The 19,335-nt window shown below is 52.7% G+C and overlaps 1 long non-coding RNA gene across 1 annotated transcript; it reads right to left on the bottom strand.

Moving 5' to 3' along the window:
* Positions 1-1,292: 1,292 nt before the first annotated feature.
* Positions 1,293-14,006, bottom strand: LOC118604010. Its single transcript, XR_004951608.1, has 3 exons — positions 12,704-14,006; positions 11,453-11,573; positions 1,293-4,052 (listed from the first exon to the last, which is right to left on the bottom strand). It is a non-coding gene; the product is annotated as an uncharacterized LOC118604010 (long non-coding RNA).
* Between the last annotated feature and the right edge of the window lie 5,329 nt (positions 14,007-19,335).

Here is a 19,335-nt window from a genome sequence, read left to right on the forward strand (position 1 = left end):
TGGAAAGTCATCTGCTTTACTCCAAGTCGACTAATGTAAATGTTAATCTTGTCTAGAAAGACCTCCGCAGCAACGTCTGGACCGGAGTGTGACCACACAACTGGACACACCCAGTTAACCACGATCCCAGCCCTGAGCTGCGGTCTCATCTCATCACGCAGCTTAAAACGGAGGCCCCGCCCTCTCTGCAATGCCCTAAAGGTTCCCTAACGCTCCGTCTCATCCCCTTGGAGGAAGCTCGGCCCAAGGTGAACCCAGCATTTCACTCCTCTTCACATACGTGTGACAACCAGCCCTCCTGGAGGAGTCACAGGCCGGCAGCCTGATTTCACCGCGGATTCGGCCAGTGGCCCCACGGGGGCTCGCCGGCCCCCACTTACGACCTGTCCACCTCCCGGGATCTCAGATGCTCCTGCGAACCGTCCGCTCCACAGTTTCGCCCCCTCTGTGCTGGGTGCTGGGCCCCCGCTCCCGGCTCGGAGCCCTCCCCTCAGGCCCCGCTCTGAGCCCCCGCCGCCCTCCGACTGCCCCCCGGTTCCCTCCGCTGCCACGCAGCCCGCCTTCTCAACGACGGTCCCGCGCAGCTACCGCCCCTCGGCCTCCGCGTCCTCCTCGGGCCCAACGCCTCTCGCCGACCGGTGGGATGACGCGGTCATACCGGACAGCGGCTCCGCGGCGCCCTGCCTCGGCGGCAGCAGCAGCGCCGTTCTCCCGCACTTGCTCCAGAAAGCGCCCTCTCAGTGGCCTCTGCGTCACCGTGTCACCGCGGCTTTTCTTCCGCTTGCTTGCGGTTTTTGTTTGTTTCTCCAGTTTATTCTAAGGACTGGTTTTCCTTCTTCGAGGTGTGAAAGTGTTTGCGTTCCTTTAAGTTCAGTCTCAGGCCGTCCATCCTGGTCCTGCTAAACCCTCCCAGTGGCCTCGTCCAGGTCCGCAGTTCCAACGTCACCCGCATGGTGATGAATGAAAATGCGTCTCTCCCAAACCTTTCTCGATCGTCGAGACCGACCGGGTTTCTTCTGAAGCAGAAGCAAGCTTTCCGGGGGCGGGCAGGGGATCCCGCAGAGATTTTAGCTTCAGGACCATGGCGGACGGAAGCCCTCGGCATGACGCAGACGAGAGAAAGCGTCGGGCCGCGTCGCGCGGGGTTCTCACTGCTGAGGGACGGCGTGACCCCCGCGCGGCGCGGGGAACAGGGCGGCGGGTTCCCGAGGGAGGGACCGCAGCGCGCCGCGTGGCGCCGGCCTGGGTGGCGGCTCTGTTCCCGCCCGCGCGCGCCTGGCCCGGTGCCTCGCTGAGCCGCGCGGGGCCACGAATCTCACCAAGGTGATGGCGACGAAGCGCCGTCCACTCAGCCGTGCCCAGCCGGGGGCAGATTTCCGGTCTTCCTGTGGCTCTTCACTGCTGCTGGAGGTGCCCAGCAAAGGTGACACTGGTGGCCCGCAGGATGGTGCTTCCTGGCGTCAGAGTCAGGGTCCCGCGCCGTTGTCCACACAGGGTCCTGGCGGACGCGGACGCCCCGTTCACGCCGCCGGGAACGTGTTTATAAACCTTCGTGAACACAGGGGCTGTGTCTGATTAGCGCGTGATCACAAGATTAAACTTAAAAAGAGCGATGCCACTCATGTAAGTGTCCTGTTTAAAAACATACTGATATGCTGTAAACCTTCCTATCCTAATTTGATCCCTTTCACCATATTTATATATTTTATGTATATAAATATTATATATTGTATTGTATATAAAAATATACATATTCCTTCGGCATGTGATTTCAGAAACTTTTAAACCAAAATCCAAAGACGAAGTGAAAAATAGACTAGCGATTAAGGTGACTATGACAAATACTTCGTAGACAGTTATATCGTCTAAGAAAACAAATAGCATCGTTTATGCGTACGGATACAGAGAAGACTGAGGTCGAGCGATGTGGCCAAAAAGACTGAAACTAGGTAATGTCACCGCTGCACAGAACAGCACATTACGCACTTGGTCACTAGGTGAAGGTGTGGCTCTCTGTCCGCGACACCCTGTGACTGAGTGAGTTCATTCAGGGGGAACTCTCCGGAGGCAGCGGGGAAGGGCAGAGGACAGTGGCCACGGCGCGTGCGGGTCCCCAGGCAGCCGCTGCGCTCCTTCGGCTGTGACTGAAACCGGGAGGTGGTGTCCTCATCTCAGGGAGGGGGCGTCAGGGCGGGCCATGGGACAGCTGCCTACGTTGCAAGAAGTGGTGACAGCATTTGTCCAGGTCCCTGACGGACCAGAACAATTGAAACGCGAGTTGTATCTAGAGCGTCTCACAGGGTCGCCGTAATGGTAGACTAGTGTCTCCGCGGTGGCGGCGCAGGGTGAGGACCCTGTGAAGATCAGTGAGCCGAGGCCGGAGGTGGGACGTGGAGGCTGTCGGGGACAGGAGCCCAGGCCCAGAATGAGCCACCTCCCAGTCCCTGGGACTTCTGGCAGCAATGACAAATGCCGCGGCCCTGCCCCCACCCTGCCACCCTGCCGTCCACACTTGTTTCCAGCCTGGGCCACCAGGTTCTGCCACCAGGTTCTGCAAACACCGACGACATGTGCCGACGCTATGTGCCATCACCGGCCCTTCGAGTCCCGACCAGCGCACGTCTGCGCTCAGACCGTTCGGGACCTCTGAGCCGCGGAGACGCCTCGCGCATCGCGCCGTGTTCTACCGCAGACGCACGGCGACGTCACGATTTTAGACGGGACAGGGAGGGCGAGCCCCTTCTGTCTGAGAGAAGGCGTCTGCTCTGTCGCCCAGTTTATTCCCAACGCGAGGACACAGCTGGCTCCCCGGCACAGGGCGGCTCCGCGACACGGCAGAGAAGGCACCTGCGGGCGGGAGACAGCGCCGCCCACTTCAAGCCCGGAGGCCACTGTGGTCAGGGACACTGCAGGACAGTCTGAACTCTCTCTCTTCCACAGGAGCATGTGAGCGGCTGGTGTCACGACCAGCGTCACCTGCCAGGTGGCTCACAGCAGGCGCTGACCGCTGGCGAGGAGGCCTCGGCGCCAGGACTGTAGGCTCTCCGCTGATGGCGACAACTGGGGGTGAGAGCCTGTGGGGCCCCCAGAGAGCCTTGTGTGCCCCGTGAGGGGCCAGACGCCAGCCCTGCCACCCCGAGGACACCTGGCCTGCCACTGTGGTCTCAGGGAGCGTTACAGCAACTCCCTACTTCTTAACATGACCCCGGCCACCCCCACCCCTCCCAGCATGGGCTTTGGGAGGTGGGGGAGGGGCAGCAGCATGTCAGGGGCGTCCCCACTCTGCCCAGCAGCGGAGGCCCCGTGAGCCCGACCTGCGAAGAGAAAACAGAGGTGACATTAAAACACCTTTGAACCTAGACCTTCCATCCGAACACATTTTTACAAGCAAACGAGACTAGGCGCCATGAGACCTTTGCGGGGTGACAGGTGGGCTGGGAGGAGGTCTTCCAGGGCAGGGGGAGGCCGCGGGCCCCTCCCTCAGATCCTGCTGAGTGGCAGCTAGTGACGTGGCCGGTGCCCGCCCCCCTGCACGTGGGACAAACGCGTGGATACAGGAGATGGAGTTGCCAGGCTGAACGTGGGTCCCCATCCGAAGCCACGACCATGGTCTTGGAAAGCTAAGGGCCAGCGGATCGTGGGGCATTCGGGTCCACTTGGCAGACATATGACTGAGCCACGTGACTCTCGCTTTAGGGAACAAACCCTCCTGAACTAAATGTTTTTTTAAAATTGTCGTCCAATGCTGCAAACTTAAGTTATTCAAACATATGGATCAAATTTTCCTTAAAATTACCATGCTTCAAACACTAAGCCGAAAAATGCCTGGCAATGCTACTGAAATCGCTTTTTCAAATGGTTTGAGTTAAAGTAGAAATATTTACTGAATCCCAAAAAGTTTCTGGGCGCACGGTCTCGACTAAAGGCTCGTGGGAGTTGTTCGTGCACAAACCTGGGCAGTCAGCTTTGCCTCCACCCCGCAGTCACCAAGCTCCCACGGACGCGAAGAACCTCAGGGGACGACCCCGCCTAACGTCCCCTCACATTTTCCTCTGCAATCAAATAGCTCCGGATGTTACACATTCAATCATTGCTATTAATTTTCCATTTTTCCACCTAGTTTATTCTATACTTATGAGCAAAAAGTTAATTAAGGCCACATTCCAGGTATAACTATTTAAACGATGACACTATTATTCATCTTTCATTGTGATACAGAATTTTAACCGTGGCGCAGAATGTCCTCATGAGTGGTCACTGCCACGCCCGACATGAATTCAGTGGTGGCGACCCCTGAGCGTTGGGACTGGAGGTCCGGAACTCTGGGTTTCAGTCCCAGAACCTGCTTCGGACCAGCCCCGCGTGGCCGGGTTCGTGCGCAGAGCTGGGCTCCGCGCTGGGAAGCTCGGCCTGGGTGACACGTCTCAAACTGGCAACTGAGAACAAGGGAGGTCCCTGGGGTTGACGTCACAGCCGTGGAATCATGGGATACTAAGTGGGCGGGCACTGGTCACCTCCACGCACAGTCTCTGCCCCAAACGTGCAGGGGCGTCTGGGACAGGGACGGAGATGACCCAGTTCTGCATGTTTTGACTCCCGAGAGCAGGAAAGACAAGGCAAGCCAGTGTGGGGGCCACACTCCATGCTGCCCGTGTCCCCAGGTGAGGCTGGGGTCTCCCCGCATGCACCACCCAGGCCCACTCCCCAGAACCAGGGAGGCAATGCCCCAGGGCTGATGGCCGAGCTGGAGGGGGTTCCAGGTTTTGCCGACTGTGAGCCCCAAGTCCAGGCCACAGGAAGAGGTATGGGGATTTCTAATATTTACCCAAAAGTAAAACAGGTGGGACCAGGTGGTCACTACAAACAGCTGCCACTTGCGCTGTACAAACAACGGGACGCTTCTCACCACAGAGGCGGTTTGGGGAACCCAAGAGGGGGCAGGGCCTCCCCACGCACGGCCGCCCCGGCCCCCAGCCCTCCGGGGCTGTGCTGCGCTGACCCCACCCCAGGGTGGGACACGGATAGGCCACAGCTCCCTCAAGGACTTGCTGGCTCCAAGCCTCAGCCCCCCCCATCTGCAGGACACATGGCCTGGCAGCTTCCTGCGGTCAGGGGTTCACGGTCGCCCCGTCGGCTGTGCTCAGGGAGGGAGAGAGGCTGGGCTGCGCCATCCAGGGACCCTCAAGGTGAAGACAGGAAACTCCCATGACGTCTTGGCTTGAGATGGCCTGGGGACCCCCCTGTAAACAGCCACCCATGGAGTGGGGGGCAGACGGCGTTGGAGGGGAAAATATGAGGTGTTCTTTTAAAAACACCTTTTTTCTTTTTTAAAACAATTTTCCTCCCCCAGGAATCACTGTGGTAAGTCAGGAGGAGAAACGATTCGTCCAACAGCAATGGCGTCCGCGAGTCCTTACCCAGCAGTTTTAAAGCAGCCGTTCCAAAACGTGCTGTCTGCGGTGACACACGATTTCCACTTCAGCCCGTGAGGCAGAGGACGCAGGTGGGGCGCGGCCGGGCAGGTGGGACGCGGCCGGGCAGGTGGCCTAGCTCCCCGCGGCGCCCACGGTGTTAACTGAGTGGGTTTTTTCTGCGATGTCTGGTTGTGCGAAATGGCCCTCAAGCCCTTTCGTTTCAGGGTTTCATTTTAATATCATAGAATTTTCATTCTTCCAGATAAACTAATTTTTTCATCATCTTCTAAAAGTTGAGTTTTTGAACTTCTAAATAAACTACAGGTTCCTCTAAAAGATGTAGATCCTTATACTACTTTACGATGTCTCCATTTATTCAAATCTCCCTGACGAAAATGTTTGTTTTCTTGACCCTCTTGGTGCAGTTATTCCTAAGACTTTCAGTTGTTCCCGCAGGTAGAGCGGTTTGGTCCTATTGCATGCCGCGCACCTGCTTCCGTGGCCCCTGGCGCCTGTCACACCGCTCCGGCCCCTGGGCCTGTGCTGCCCCCTCCCCGGCCCGACGCGGCGCTCTGCTCTTGTCGATGGTGGTCCCCGCACACAACCCCTGAACCCCGCGCCCCCCACACCACACCCCGCACCTCCCAAGTACCCCGCACCCCCCGCGCACCACACACCCCCACATACCCCGCACCCCCCCCACCGTGCCCCCCACCGCACCCCGCGCCTCGTCTGGGTTTCGCTGCCTCTCCGGTCTCGGCGGCAACTGCTGCGTCACCCGCTGGGTTGAGACCGCTCTTCCCCACCAGGGTGAAAATTATGTTCATGAATTATGATTTTGAATGTCATTAAATGTTTGTTTGCTGTCAAGATGGTCACAGGCGGTGAACTGTATTAACACATTTTCTAATACAGAACACTTCTTATTCCTGGAATAAAGCCAACTTTGTCCTTATGTGTAGTACTTTTAAATGAGTTGGATTTATTAGCATCTCGTTTCAGAATTTTGTCTTCAGTCTTAAACGCAATTGCTAACGTCAGGTTTTGGTAGCTGGGTACCACTCGCTTCCTGAAACAGGGTGCCGTATTTGGGATGCCTGCCAGACGCCGGGCGTCTCACGCTGTGCACACCCACGGGCCGTCTGAGGCCAGTGTCATTTCTGCGGGTAATGTTACTACTCTAATTTTGTTTCTTATTGTTATCGTTTATTTTAATCAGCTCAAATTCTTCAAGGGTATTGGCTTATTTGTAGAGGATTTCTGATAGTGTTAATAATTCAAACATTCGTGTAGTTTCATAGCTGTATAAAAGGGGAGGGCAAAACCGGCAGTCACCACGTCGTGACCCAAAGTTAGCCTGGCACACACGTGTGCGGGCGGCCGGCCTGGTGCTCGCTCGCGGGGTGGAGCTGAGCTGCCCCGGGGTCTGTCACGGCCCGGCAGTGTCACTCGGCCGGACCACTGGCGCTGCAAAATCTTCTCCTCAGGGAGCTTTTACTCAAGAATACTGTGGCAATTTATTTTCTCAGACAACATTGCTTCTCGAATCTTTGTATTGTCTTTACACCTGAACAGCTTGGCTGGGTACGCCGGCCAGGGTCAGAGGACTTTTCTCTCATTATCGGATCGTTATTCTTTTATCTCCTAGAATTTATCGTCGTGGAGAAGCCGGCCAGATTTCTGTAGTCTGTTTTTAATTAGTTTGTTTTCTGTCAGGATGTTGAAAAATTTTGTTCTTTCCTTAAAAATATTTCACTGGAATATGTTTTGCTCTAAGTATTGTCATATTATGGAGTTCCTTCTCCCATCAAGAACATGAGTGTGCATGCACACGCACACGTGTGCACAAGCACACACGCGCACGTACACACACACGCACACGCACACCTCCCCTTTCTGACACCTGCCCATGCCTGGCTCCCAGCGCCACCAGGTAGTGTCCGCCGTGGCAAAAGCCTCCTGACCTCTGCTCAGTCCCAAAAAGCCGCGGGAGCGTGTCGTCCACAGGCCGCGGGCAGCCGCCGCGGTCGCCTGTGCCCGCGGGACCCCGTTCGCATTAGTCGGGCTGGTTCTAGTTTTATTCCAAAGCTTTTGATTCTTAGCTCCACTGACATCTCCATACGTGTCTTTGTTTCCAGCAGACGTGTCTTCTCACATTTTCTAATTTGAAAGTTTCCCAGTATCATTTTCTGCATTTTGGAGGACGTTTAAATCAAACTCTCCCTTTGGCCCTAAATATTTCGGCATAAAAACGTTTCCCATTTTAATTTAGACCTTTTTTGTAATGGGCTTCAAATAGCACTTTGCTTCCCCTCTTTATCCCTCATAAACAAGGGGATTTTTTTACAACTCACGTTGTTGCAGCGAAAACACAGGCGTTTCTCTTGGTCTCCGCCCACTGACGTGACGATTACATCTTTTCCGGACACAACAGGAGAGACAGCGAGCGTCCAGCCCGGTACTCGTTATGATGCTTCATCACGCTTGGCCGACTTTGTACACTGAAGGCAGCGCACCCAGGGTGCACCCCAATGTCCCCACCAGCGCACCCCTTCATCTGTACCTCTCGGGGCACACGGGTTTTCCTGTAAGTTATATCAATTTATTTCCTGTACCATTTTAAGAAAATTCCTGCAGAAAGGGGAAAGGGAAGGTCAGGTGCCCTGGAGAACTCTACCTCAAAGCAGGTTCACAGGAGGTGGGGGTGTGTGTCGCCCTCTCTGGCCGGGTCACAAATCACCCTAACACTCGGGGCGTTAAACAAGAGACGCGAATCCTCCCATGGTGTGCGTGTCAGGAACCTGTGCAGTTTATCCGGCCCAGGTCAAGGTCACCCGTGAGGCTGCCGTCGACCTGGCGGCCAGGCCCCCGTGGTCCCATCCGAGGCCGGACGGGGCTACCTGTAGCCCCTGCATGGCCACCGTCCAGCCCCCTCCCCATGGCTGGGGTGGGGGCCTCAGCTCCTCCCGGCCGTGGGCCTCTCTCTGCGAATGCGTGTGACACGGACCTCGGCTCCCAGCACGGCGAGCTGAGAGAGCGAGAGAGAGCGGGGAGGAGAGGCCTCCAGCGGGGAGTCACAGCCTCTTAAACCGAACGCTTCTTCCGCTGTCTCCCCAGATCCGTCCGGAGGGCCCCAGCAACGCCGTCCACAGTGGGGGGAGGGAGGGGCGTGGCCGGAGCAGAGGCAGGGTCCTGGGGCCGGTTCCCCCGGCCACTGTCGGCAGGGACAGCACCGACCCCCGGCCGGTCACAGGCGGTGAGCACGGCAGGAGGCTGGGAGGCGTCGCTCCCGGTTTTCGGATCCACCTGCCCAGAACATCAACTGCGGTTTCCCACGCAGAAGACCAGACTCGGCTGCCCCCTCAGTCCCTCCTCCTCACCCCTAGTGCTCGTCACCGAAAGGTTTGGGTATGTCATTGTCCTTTGATTGGCATTTTTAGCATTGAGACTTTTCTGTCTTCGTTTGTATTTGTGGTGACGTTGGATACAAAGGCCGCAGTGGAACTCGGCAAACGGACCTTCCGTTAAGCACCTGCGCTTCTATCCCGAAAGCGCTTTCGAACTAAATACGCTTTCTGAGAGGTAAGTGAACTGGAATTCCAGTTATAAATCATGAACGTGTTTATTCTAGGAAGCAATGGTAAAAAGTACGCACAGATTTAGGGGCAAGCTTCACTCACAGGCGGTCACATGGGTACAAAATCCCAAACGTGACAAGGGTGTATTTGACATAGGTTAAGATGGCGAATGCAGCACGTCCCCTCAGACGTCCTGCTGAATTAAAAACAGACGGAAGCACGTTTAAAGACTGATTGCGCCTGAATGTGTGCTACGGCTGAAACGGTGCCATGGGACAGAGAGAAGGCGGTTCTTCGAGACGGTGGCGACACCGCAGGATTCAGTCCTCAGCTGGCGCGTTCTTTAACGAAGCCATGAGTTTTAGCAACAAGAGCAGCTGCTGGTGACAGACCTCCTGACCCCTTGTGGCTTCTACCTATTAGCGTAGGCGACAAGTCCATGGCACGCTCACCATAACGTTCTTTCGTACCGGTGGAGAGGCAGATGCTTAGAAAAGGTAAGAGCTTTCTCAAGGTGACCCCATCGGTAAGTGGTGGAACCCGGATTTGAACCAGGACATCTGACGGCGGAACTTTGCTCCTAACTGTGGTGACACGCGGCCTCCATCAGAAACACGCAAACAGGTACAGATCAGCATCTGCTGACTTAACTGAGGGTTCGGGAATGTTTGCATGAACGGATGGGCCGAGATGCTTTTAATCTGAATCAAATTGCGAGGTGCTATCTTTTTCATTTGGACAGTTTTCACCCAAACGAATGGCGCCTACAGAACAAAGCTGCTTTACGTATTGTCCATGGTCAACACGAGATCACGTCAGCACCGTTTTAACGGGGAACGACGGGAGAAAGCGCGGGCGGCGCTGTCACTGGCGAGCGTGCCGGGGGCGCCCCCTTTGCCCTCGTCCTCGCCCGGTTTCTAAACTTGTCCGCGTGCGAAGTTACCAGTCACCTCCTAAGACTTCGGGAGCTGGGAGCGAGACCTGGCTCCCGCTGGCCCGGGGCCTGGAAAAGTCTGGTCTCCTTTTCTGCCCTGCGGTTAGCTGAGGCGCTCTCTGCTCCGGCGTGCGCCAGGCCAACCCGTCTCCCCTGGCGGTCTTCAAATTTTTATAAAGTGGAAAGTATTTTGCTTTCTTGGACTATCAAACTAGAGAGAGTGGAGGGCACCGCCATCGTGCTTGGGGGCAGCGTGTGCCTCCCGCACTTGGAAATCTCTGGATCACCGTGAGTCCAGTGGCTTAAGGTTTGCACTTCTTTATTGACATCTTGAGTAAAACACCTCCTCGTCATTATTACAGTGACACCTATTTCTCCACATTTCACTATCTTCTGCAAAATGGCACGTTTTTGAGTAGACTTAAGAAGTAGGAAAAAAAATAAGGTCTCTCCCCGCTGAGAAGCAGGAGGGGGCCGCTGGGGCGTCAGGCTCCAAGCGGGCGCCACCGCCACTCCTGGGCCCAGGCACAGCCAGGCGGCTCAAAAAAAACAAAACAAAACCCAAACTCTTACAGCCAAAGCTCTGCGGATACCAAGATTTTTCATTTTTTCTCAAGAAAGTTCAGTGACACATCAAAGAATCATTAATAAACGGGGATTAGATGATCCTGACTAAAGATCTGTGAAAGCTCAGGGCTGAAATACAATTTCCATCATTTCAGTTGCTTTTCAATCACACTAATACTTGGCAGAATTACTGAACCCGTCCCTAAAGTCTTTATTTCAGCATGTTGTTTTATTTTAACTTACCTTTTGGCTATTAAAAGTATAATTTTATTTCCCCAGAGGGTCATTCACATGTTTTTTCAGCCCATTTGATTTGAGAGTTTGCAATGATGAAACCAGAAATTAAAGTTAATAAAGAGAATGCCATATTAATGCAGGTTTTGGCTGAGTTTTATTAATATTATTTTACTTTGAGAAGCGCATACTTTTTCCAAAGTTTCGATTTGAGAAATGGCTCTTCGCAGTGGCTTTGCCAGAATGCAGTTAGGCTCACGCAAAACCACGATGGAGCAGGGCGGGCAGGAAGCAGTGCTACCGCAGACATTTTGCAAGAGACGCGCTTCCAACCCGGAACTTATATCCTAGGCAACTTTGGAGCTAGGTTACATAATTAGTGAAGAACTTGAAAATGTATATTTTGTCCACCTACTCTTAGCAAATTTGTTCGAATAATGTTTATTTTTATGTCTCAAATACTTTCTGGTAAGAGGCCTTTTGGTCAAGATCCACGTAGCCCATGAAAGCAAACACCAGGCAATTTCTTGGAAAAGGAAGCCACATGACCCCAAAGGTAACCAGGCCCATAAAGTCAGTGTTTGACACAAATTAACTGGGTTGCAAGCACTGACCAGTTATTTAAGCTCCGAGGGACCCTGGCTTTTGCAAGAGCTATTTTGTTCAGGGACCAAGGACAAGGCTCGCGTTCCACCAGAGGAGGAATCTGGCTTTCAGTAACTCACCTCCGAGACCCAAACTCAGTGGAGATATTTTGCTAAGACAACCTTCAGGACGTTTCCTTCGGTCCGTGCTTTGCTCGGGGTCTTCACTGTGGTGGGCGCCGTTTACTGTCTGCCAATCAACCTAAACAAAGCCATTGAAAACAATCGAAGCTTTTGGTCGCAGCTAAAAAGTAGTGAGAAAAATTTATATCTATCACATACATTGGGGGCAAGCTGAGAAGTGACTGTCTACCACCCCGCGTCACCAAGCGAGGGAAAGGACAGCTCAAACCGAAGACAGGACGGGGGGTCGTAACGCAAAGGCAGAGTCAGCGTTATGAAAACCAAACTGTTCATCTGCAGGCAGTTTTCGGAACTGACCGCGACTGTCGTCACCGGAAGGTGACATGGGCGTGTGCACCAAACGGGTCGCCCCTCCTCCTGGCGCCTCTAAGGGAACACATGGAAACCTCGGTGCCCACGTATCTGGGGACTGTCCTTGCCCCAGTCCGGTCATGGGGTTATGTCTCTTTCATTTTTGGTCACTTAGGTCCCCTCCTCGCACACAGGGGAGGGACCAACCGTGAGAGGGTTTCTTGCAAAGCGCGCTCGCAACAGGTGGTCGTGAAGATGGGACCCCTAAGCTGAGGCCCCGGCTGGACCAGGGTGGCCGCAAACTGGAGGACGCGCCACACCGGTCTCACAGGCTTCTGGCAAGGCAGGGCGGGGTAGTGCACTTCCCTCGGTGTCCTCGCTGGGCCAGAGGACCCCAGCGCGGTGGCACCCCACAGGCGAAGTGGACGAGACACCAGTGACATGCACCAGGGCCTCTGGGAGATGCCGGATGTCGGGCCCAGAGGAAAGCTGGGTCAGAGCAGGGCGACTGCATGGCCACGTCGCCCAGCTGGGGGCCTCGGGGAGGGCGGGAGCTGCAGTGACGAGCCACGTGGGCAGGAGCCAGTGAGGTGAGGGTCCCGTGTGCAAGGCTGGCTCCGTGGGCAGGCGTGCTGGGCGAGGGGCGCGGGGCCGGTGGGCCAGGAGGTGCCCCGGGCACCCAGGGAGCTAGGCTGTGATTCGATGCCCAGGGTGGAGGGAAACAGACCGCTTCCTTCTATTACCCACCTGGAGAAACCTTCCTTTTCTCATAGAGATTTGGGATTCTCCAAGTGTGTGCTAGGCTGATGTAATTTTTTAGCATTTTTTAAAAAATATGTACGGTGCGGGCCAAGGTCAGATCATTAAGTCAAAAACAGACCAAGTAACATTACTCACCTGAGTTCTGCTTTGGCTTCGGACGCTCTCAGTGATTCCCAAAGCGGGTTCTTCGGTTTGAACATCGTCCACCGTTAGGAAGCGCATCTACGCAGTGACCAGCGAGAGGTACACAGCAACGCACGGAAGACAACGACAAAATATTCTGGTGTCGCAGACGAGGTTGCCCAGCACGAAGGATCCAGCCAGCACCAGAGGCAATAAATAAAGTTGGAAATGGGAGCGGGGACATCACGACTGATGCCACAAAAGCGAGAGGCCACAAGAGGCCTTCTGAACAGCTATATGCCAGCGGACCGGGCGACTCAAAGAAATGGTTAAACTCCTACAAATACACAATCTACCAAGACTGACTCAAAAAGGAATAAAAAGCCTGACATACGGAGATTGAATCAGCAATAATCTTCCAACAGAGAAAAGCTCAAAACTAGATGGCTTCACAGTTGAATCATACAAATATTTAATAGCAAACTTTCTTAAACTTTTCCAAAAAAAAAAAAAAAGAAGAAGAAGAAGAAGAAACACTTCCAAACTAATTTTACGAGACCAGCATTACCCTGATATGAAAGCCAGACAACAACCCCACAGGGAAGGAAACATAGGCCAATATCTCCAGTGAATACAGATGCTAAAATTCTCAACAAAATATTAGCAAACCAGATTCAATAGCACATTAAAAAAATCATACACCATGACCAAATGGAAGTTTTGCCTTGGATGCAAGGATGGTTCAACATCCATAGATCCATCAATGTGACAAATAGTTACAGAATGAAAATCACATTACCATGTCAATAGATGTAGGAAATGGATTTGAGACAATTTAACACCCTTCTATGATTAAAAACTCTAAACGAATGATCGAAAAAACTTACCTCAACATAATAAAGCCCGTATATGAAAATTCCACAACTAACATCATACACGATGATAAAAACTGAAAGTTTTTCTTTTAAGATCTGGAACAAGGCAAGGATGCCCACTCTCATCACTTCTGTTCAACAGTACTGGAAGCCCTGGCAGAGCTACTAGGAAATTTAAAAATAAAATAAAATATAAAATAAAATAAATCCAAATCAGAAAGGAAGTAAAATTGTCTGTGTTTGCAGATGATGTGATCTTATATGCAGAAACTCTAAAAACTTCAATGACAAAAAAACCATTATAATAAATTCTGCAATGTTGCAGGATACAAAATGAACATACAAAAATCAGTTGCATTTCTAAACAATAAATTATCTGAAAAGGAAATTAAGGAAAGAGTCCAATTAATAATAGCTTCAAACAGAATAAATATTTAGACTTTAACTTAACCAAGGAGATGAAAGTCTGGTACAATGAAACTATAAAACATAATGAAAGACATTAAAGCAGACACAAATAAATGGAAATACACCCCAAGTTCAAGGGTTGAAAGAATATCATTAAAAATTCACACAACCCAAAGTGATCTACAGATTTATATACAATCACTATCAAAATCCCAATAGATTTTTTTACAGAAAGAGAAAAAAAAAACCCTGAAATTCACAGAGAACCAATAAGTCCTCAAATAGCCAAAGCAATATCAGGCAAGTAAAACAAAGCTGGAGGCATCAAACTTTCTGATTCCAAAATATATTGCAAAGCTACAGTAATCTAAACAGTAGGGCAATGGCATAAAAATGGCCACACATACCAGTGAGACACAGTAGAAAGCCTCGCAATGAACCCGTATATATTCAGTCCTCTGGTATTCAGTAAATTGACAAGAATACACAACAAGGAAACGCTCTCCAATAAACGGTGTTGTGAAAACTGGTTATCCGCGAGAATAAATCAGACCCTTATTTTACGCCACACAAAAAATTAACTAGAATTGGATTTAAGACTTAAATTTAATATCTGAAATAGTAAAATTCTTAGGAAAAAAAAAACAAGGAAAAGTATTCTTGACATTGGTCTTGTCAATGATTTTCTGGATGTGACACCAAAAACACGGGCAACAAAAGCACAAATAAACAAATGGGACTGCATTAAACTAGAACGCTTCTGCACAGAAAAGAAGATATCAACACAATGAAAAGGCGACTGAGGAATGGAAGAAAGTATTTGAGAGTTAATATTTAAAATATATAGGAAACTCCTACAACTCAATAGCAAAAAAATAATAACCCAATAAAATGGGCAAAAGAGCGAATGGACATTTCTTCAAAAAAGACCAACGAAAGGCTAACAGGTGAATGAAAAGATGCTCAGCATCACCAATCACCAGGGAGATGCAAATCAAAACCACGAAGAGACAAGTACCTCACGTCAATGAAGCTGGCTATTATTTTTTTTAAATGACAGATGTTGGCAGAATGTGGAGAAAAGGAAACCTTTGGACATTATTGGTGTAAATATAATTGGTTCAGCAGCTATGGAAGTGTGGAGATTTCTAAAAAAAATTAAAATAGAATCACCGTGTGATCCAGCAATCCCGCTTCAGAATATTTATCCAAAGGAATTGAAACCTGGGTCTTGAAGAAGCAGTCACACCCCCAGCTCCTTGTGGCATTATCCACGATGGCCAACCAGCGTCTGCGGCCACACGTTCGGCCCGCGGGCGGGGGCGCCGGTGACACTGTGTCCTCCGCGTGTCCTACGACAGACGACTGGATAAAGAAGCCGCGGCGCACCCAGAACACATACAACGGACTGTCACTCAGCTACAGGAGACGAAACGTCGCCATGGTGACAACGTGGCTGGACCTCGAGACAATCATGCTAAGCGAAATGAGCCAGGCAGAAAAGGTTGCAAATCACATGATGTCACTTCTATGTGGGATAGAAACCTAAGAGCGACAAAAACACCCGACGAACACACCGAGGCCCCTGGACGGTGGGTCGGCGGTGACGGGGGAAGGGGGAGGGAAGGCGAATGGGGATCGGAGGGGTCAGACGTGTGGCCACAGGACCCCAGCTCCGGGCGGTGAACCCCAGTGCCATGTGTGTGCATGTGACATGCTGCTGAATTGCACCCCTGAAAATTACTGGGTTTTGTTGGTCAACGTTGCCCCAATAATTTTTCATTTTAAAAAATCTGTGTCAGTTCTGGAAACGGGGAGGGCAGGAGCGAACGGTCTCCGCGCCGCCTGCATCGCCCGCTGCTGGCAGGACAGAGTGGCGTTCCGGTGTTTGCGGGCCCGACGTGAGACGCGACGGCATCGTCAGGGATGAGCTGCAAGATCGTCACGTTGAATCTGAGAAGCTAGACCAGGCCCCGTGTGACAGCCACAGCCAGCGCCCGGCACGACTGTGGCGTTGTTCCCACCCACAGGGCCTCACGCGGACGGACACTCCCCTCCCGAGCAGCTCGACACTGGCCACTCGCTGCAGATGAGAGTCGAAGCGTGAGCCCCTCGCCGCCCGCTCGACCATCTGCCCGCAGCTGGCCCCGTGGCCCCCGGCCCTGGGGTCCCGTCTGTACGCCAGGTGTGGGGACCGGAGGCGGCCAGGAGGCACGTACGACGCGCCGTGGACGCAGACGCGCAGCCTCCCGCCGTCTGCAGAGGCGGCCACAGCCCGACACGCGCCGCCCCACGGCCGGGCCTCCACCAGCCCACGTCCAGTGGCTTCTCCGACACGAAGGACAGACACGAAGACTGGGCACGGGCCCCGGGACATTCCCGAGTGAACTCTAACGTCTGAATCTGCCGAAGCAAAAGAAAAGATGTGGTAAGTCGCGGTTTTCTGTGACATGGCGCAGCCGAAGTGACGGCACACGCGGGGGAGCTGGGAGGCAAAGGGCCCCCGCCAGGCCGGCTCCAGGGTGGCGTCCGAGGTCCCCGCAGCCCCGGGCGGTGGCCGGCTGCTATGCGCCCAGCCCGCCACCTCCTGCCCGACTGCCTCTCAGTCGCCCCTCGAGTCAGGGGCTGAAGAGACCGGGAAGCAGGACAGGGGGCTGCTGGCCGCAGAGCCGGTGCCGCTCCGTCGACGAGCAGTAGCCACCGGGTCCAGGCGTGAGCCACCCCTCCCCGGTGAGGGACGTTAGGGCTCATTCTAGGTTTTAGCCGCCACGAGCAGAGCTCTGTGACCTTCTCATACAAGGTGTTTGGGGACACATGTAGTCTTTCTCCTCAATGAATGTCCAGAAGAGGAACCACTGGGCCGTGTTCAACTTGTAACGAAGCCGCCAGGCACATTTCCCAGTGACAACCAGGTCACGCCGGTCAGCAGCGTTTTGGTTAAATGAACGACGCCCACCGACGCCGGTGTCGACGGCCTCTCTACGTCGCCGACTCTCGAGGGAGCGTGCGGGAGCATCTCGTCGTGGGTTTGATTTGCATTTCCCTAATGATAAATGACGCTGAGCAATTTTTCCATCCATGTCGGCATTCTTTCATGAGCTCCTGTTCACGAATTTTGCCCATTTTTGGTTGTGTGCCTTTTTTATTATATAGTAGTTCTTTATATTGCCTGGAAATAAGTCTTTTGCCTGATATATATGTATTATATATATTTTCCCCATTCTTTGACCTACTTATTGATTTTCCTAATGCTCTTTCAAATAGCAAAATATTTTTCTCCATTAAGAAACAAAATGATTAACTTAGTTATAATAAAAACTTGTTAAGTATAATTTCCTTTAAAACAACCATAGCAAAACTTCGTAGGTTTATTCCAATCTTTGAAAGAAAAATTGATTCATTTATTTCACAGTAGAAAACAAATCAATATAGTTTCACTTCAGATGGTTTGTTTTCCTATTTCCTCATCCATCTGTAACACATTTAAATGACCCAAGACTTAGTCATTGTGGACAGAATGTGACTGCCATGCCTGGCACTTGTCACAGCATCACGCATGTGGATCTCTAGGTTTGAAGCAAAGTTCCAGTTTTTTAGTGGGTAGTTTAGTGTTTCCTTGGTGGATAGTAAATACTTGTAAATTACAGGGAAAGGTCACTTCCGGACAACAGAGGCCATGCGTCTGTGACGCTCATTATACAAGAAAAGGCTGCACTTGGAGAAGAGCATGATGCAAGACCAATGTCACCACACCTCGGGGTCTCCATCAAAAAGGACACGAACTTAGCAAGAGGCCAGACGACAAGATGGTGGTGGCACCTGGCGGGCCCCACGAGAGAACAGACGGCAAGTTAGAGCCTGAGGAGTGCCACCAGCAAAGCACCGTGTCACGGGAGGGTGTCAGCGACGCCCACGGAAGGCGAGGTCCCGATGCGGAAGTCACCTATCCTGAACCGTGTGTCTCAGAGGCCATGGCAACGCGGCATCATGCCTGCCCTGTGGAATGTTCTTAACTTTCCTTTTTTTCCTGCTAATCGTGTGTTTTGTTATCCAGATGGGTCGCTACAGTTTCAGAACATAGTGACTCAATGTGGGACTTCTATCGGCAGCTGCTTTTGCAATTCAAAGGACAAGTGACACTAGCCCTTCACGGCACCATGGATTCAGAGAGGTCACATCTCGGCCGTCCAAGCAGCAGCTGTTAGAGCGACACGACCTGCAGGCTCACGAGGAGGCTGGTCAGCGGCGAGCCCAGCAGCAGACTGCCCGCCCTCCGGGGACAGGGGCCGGCCGGCCGCAGCTCTCACAGGGCGACGCAGTGGCGGTGGGAGACCTCCCCCCAGAGCCGCACAGCCCAGCCCGATGCTGTCCGGACAGGTCCAGCAGGCCGGGGTCCTGGACTCCAGGACCCGCAGGGCCCACCGAGGGGGCGCGTGGATGGCCCCAGATGTGAGACTCGGCGGGGACACGAGCGTCTGTGTGAGGATATTGATTTTCTATTGATGTGACCTTGAAAACTGAAGCCCAAACCCTGTTGCCCAGCAAAGACACCTCGGGTCATCTTCCCGCTGACCTCTGGGGTGTGTCTGTCCCCAGTGCTCCTCGGAAGAGACCTGCTGCTCCAGGCCGACGCCAAGACCTCACAGGCTTGCGAGGACCGTCTGCTCCCCCGCCAGCAGGCCCTGTGCCCTCCTCCCCCTGCAGCCTCCGGCAGCAGCCGCCTTTTCCACACAATTCAATTTTCTTGCCATTAATTTCAAAATCGCAGACGACCACCCTAGTTTCTGGTCAAAGTCGCATTATTTCTCTTCAATATCAGTTGCTTGTTTGCATTCGATCCTTGTTCTTCTGGAATCTTTGCCTTGTATGTGCCTCACATGCCAGGAAAAAATAACCATTAAATTGCATTAATTCGTTTTTTTATCCTGTTGAAAAACTCGAACTAGTACACACGAGACAAGGGGCGTAGGTGTGAAATGCTTGGTCTCAGGCCCCAAGTGGCCAGAACCCAGAACAGGCAAGACGTTCACTGTCAGCTGCTCCCCGACAAGTGGCCCGAACCGCAGCCGGGATTCCGCTTTGCTCCCCACGAGGCCCTGGACTTCCAACCGCCGCTCTGGGCCTCAGGGCGCTCTGTGAGGGCCGCCGCCCCCGTCGCCCGCAGGGGACACACCCACGCCCCCGAGGATGCCCGGCGCTGCAAAGAGCATCCAGCCCCAGTGGACTGGCGTTCTACTGTACACACACAGCTACGGCAAAGTTTAATTTATGAATTAGCTGCAGAGATTAACAATCATAATATAATACATATTATAACAATGCGCTGTTGCAAAGGTAAAGTGAATGCGGTCTCTCTCGCCA

Source organism: Rousettus aegyptiacus, unplaced genomic scaffold (genome assembly GCF_014176215.1).
Source record: "Rousettus aegyptiacus isolate mRouAeg1 unplaced genomic scaffold, mRouAeg1.p scaffold_m13_p_1, whole genome shotgun sequence".
Lineage (NCBI taxonomy): Eukaryota > Metazoa > Chordata > Mammalia > Chiroptera > Pteropodidae > Rousettus > Rousettus aegyptiacus.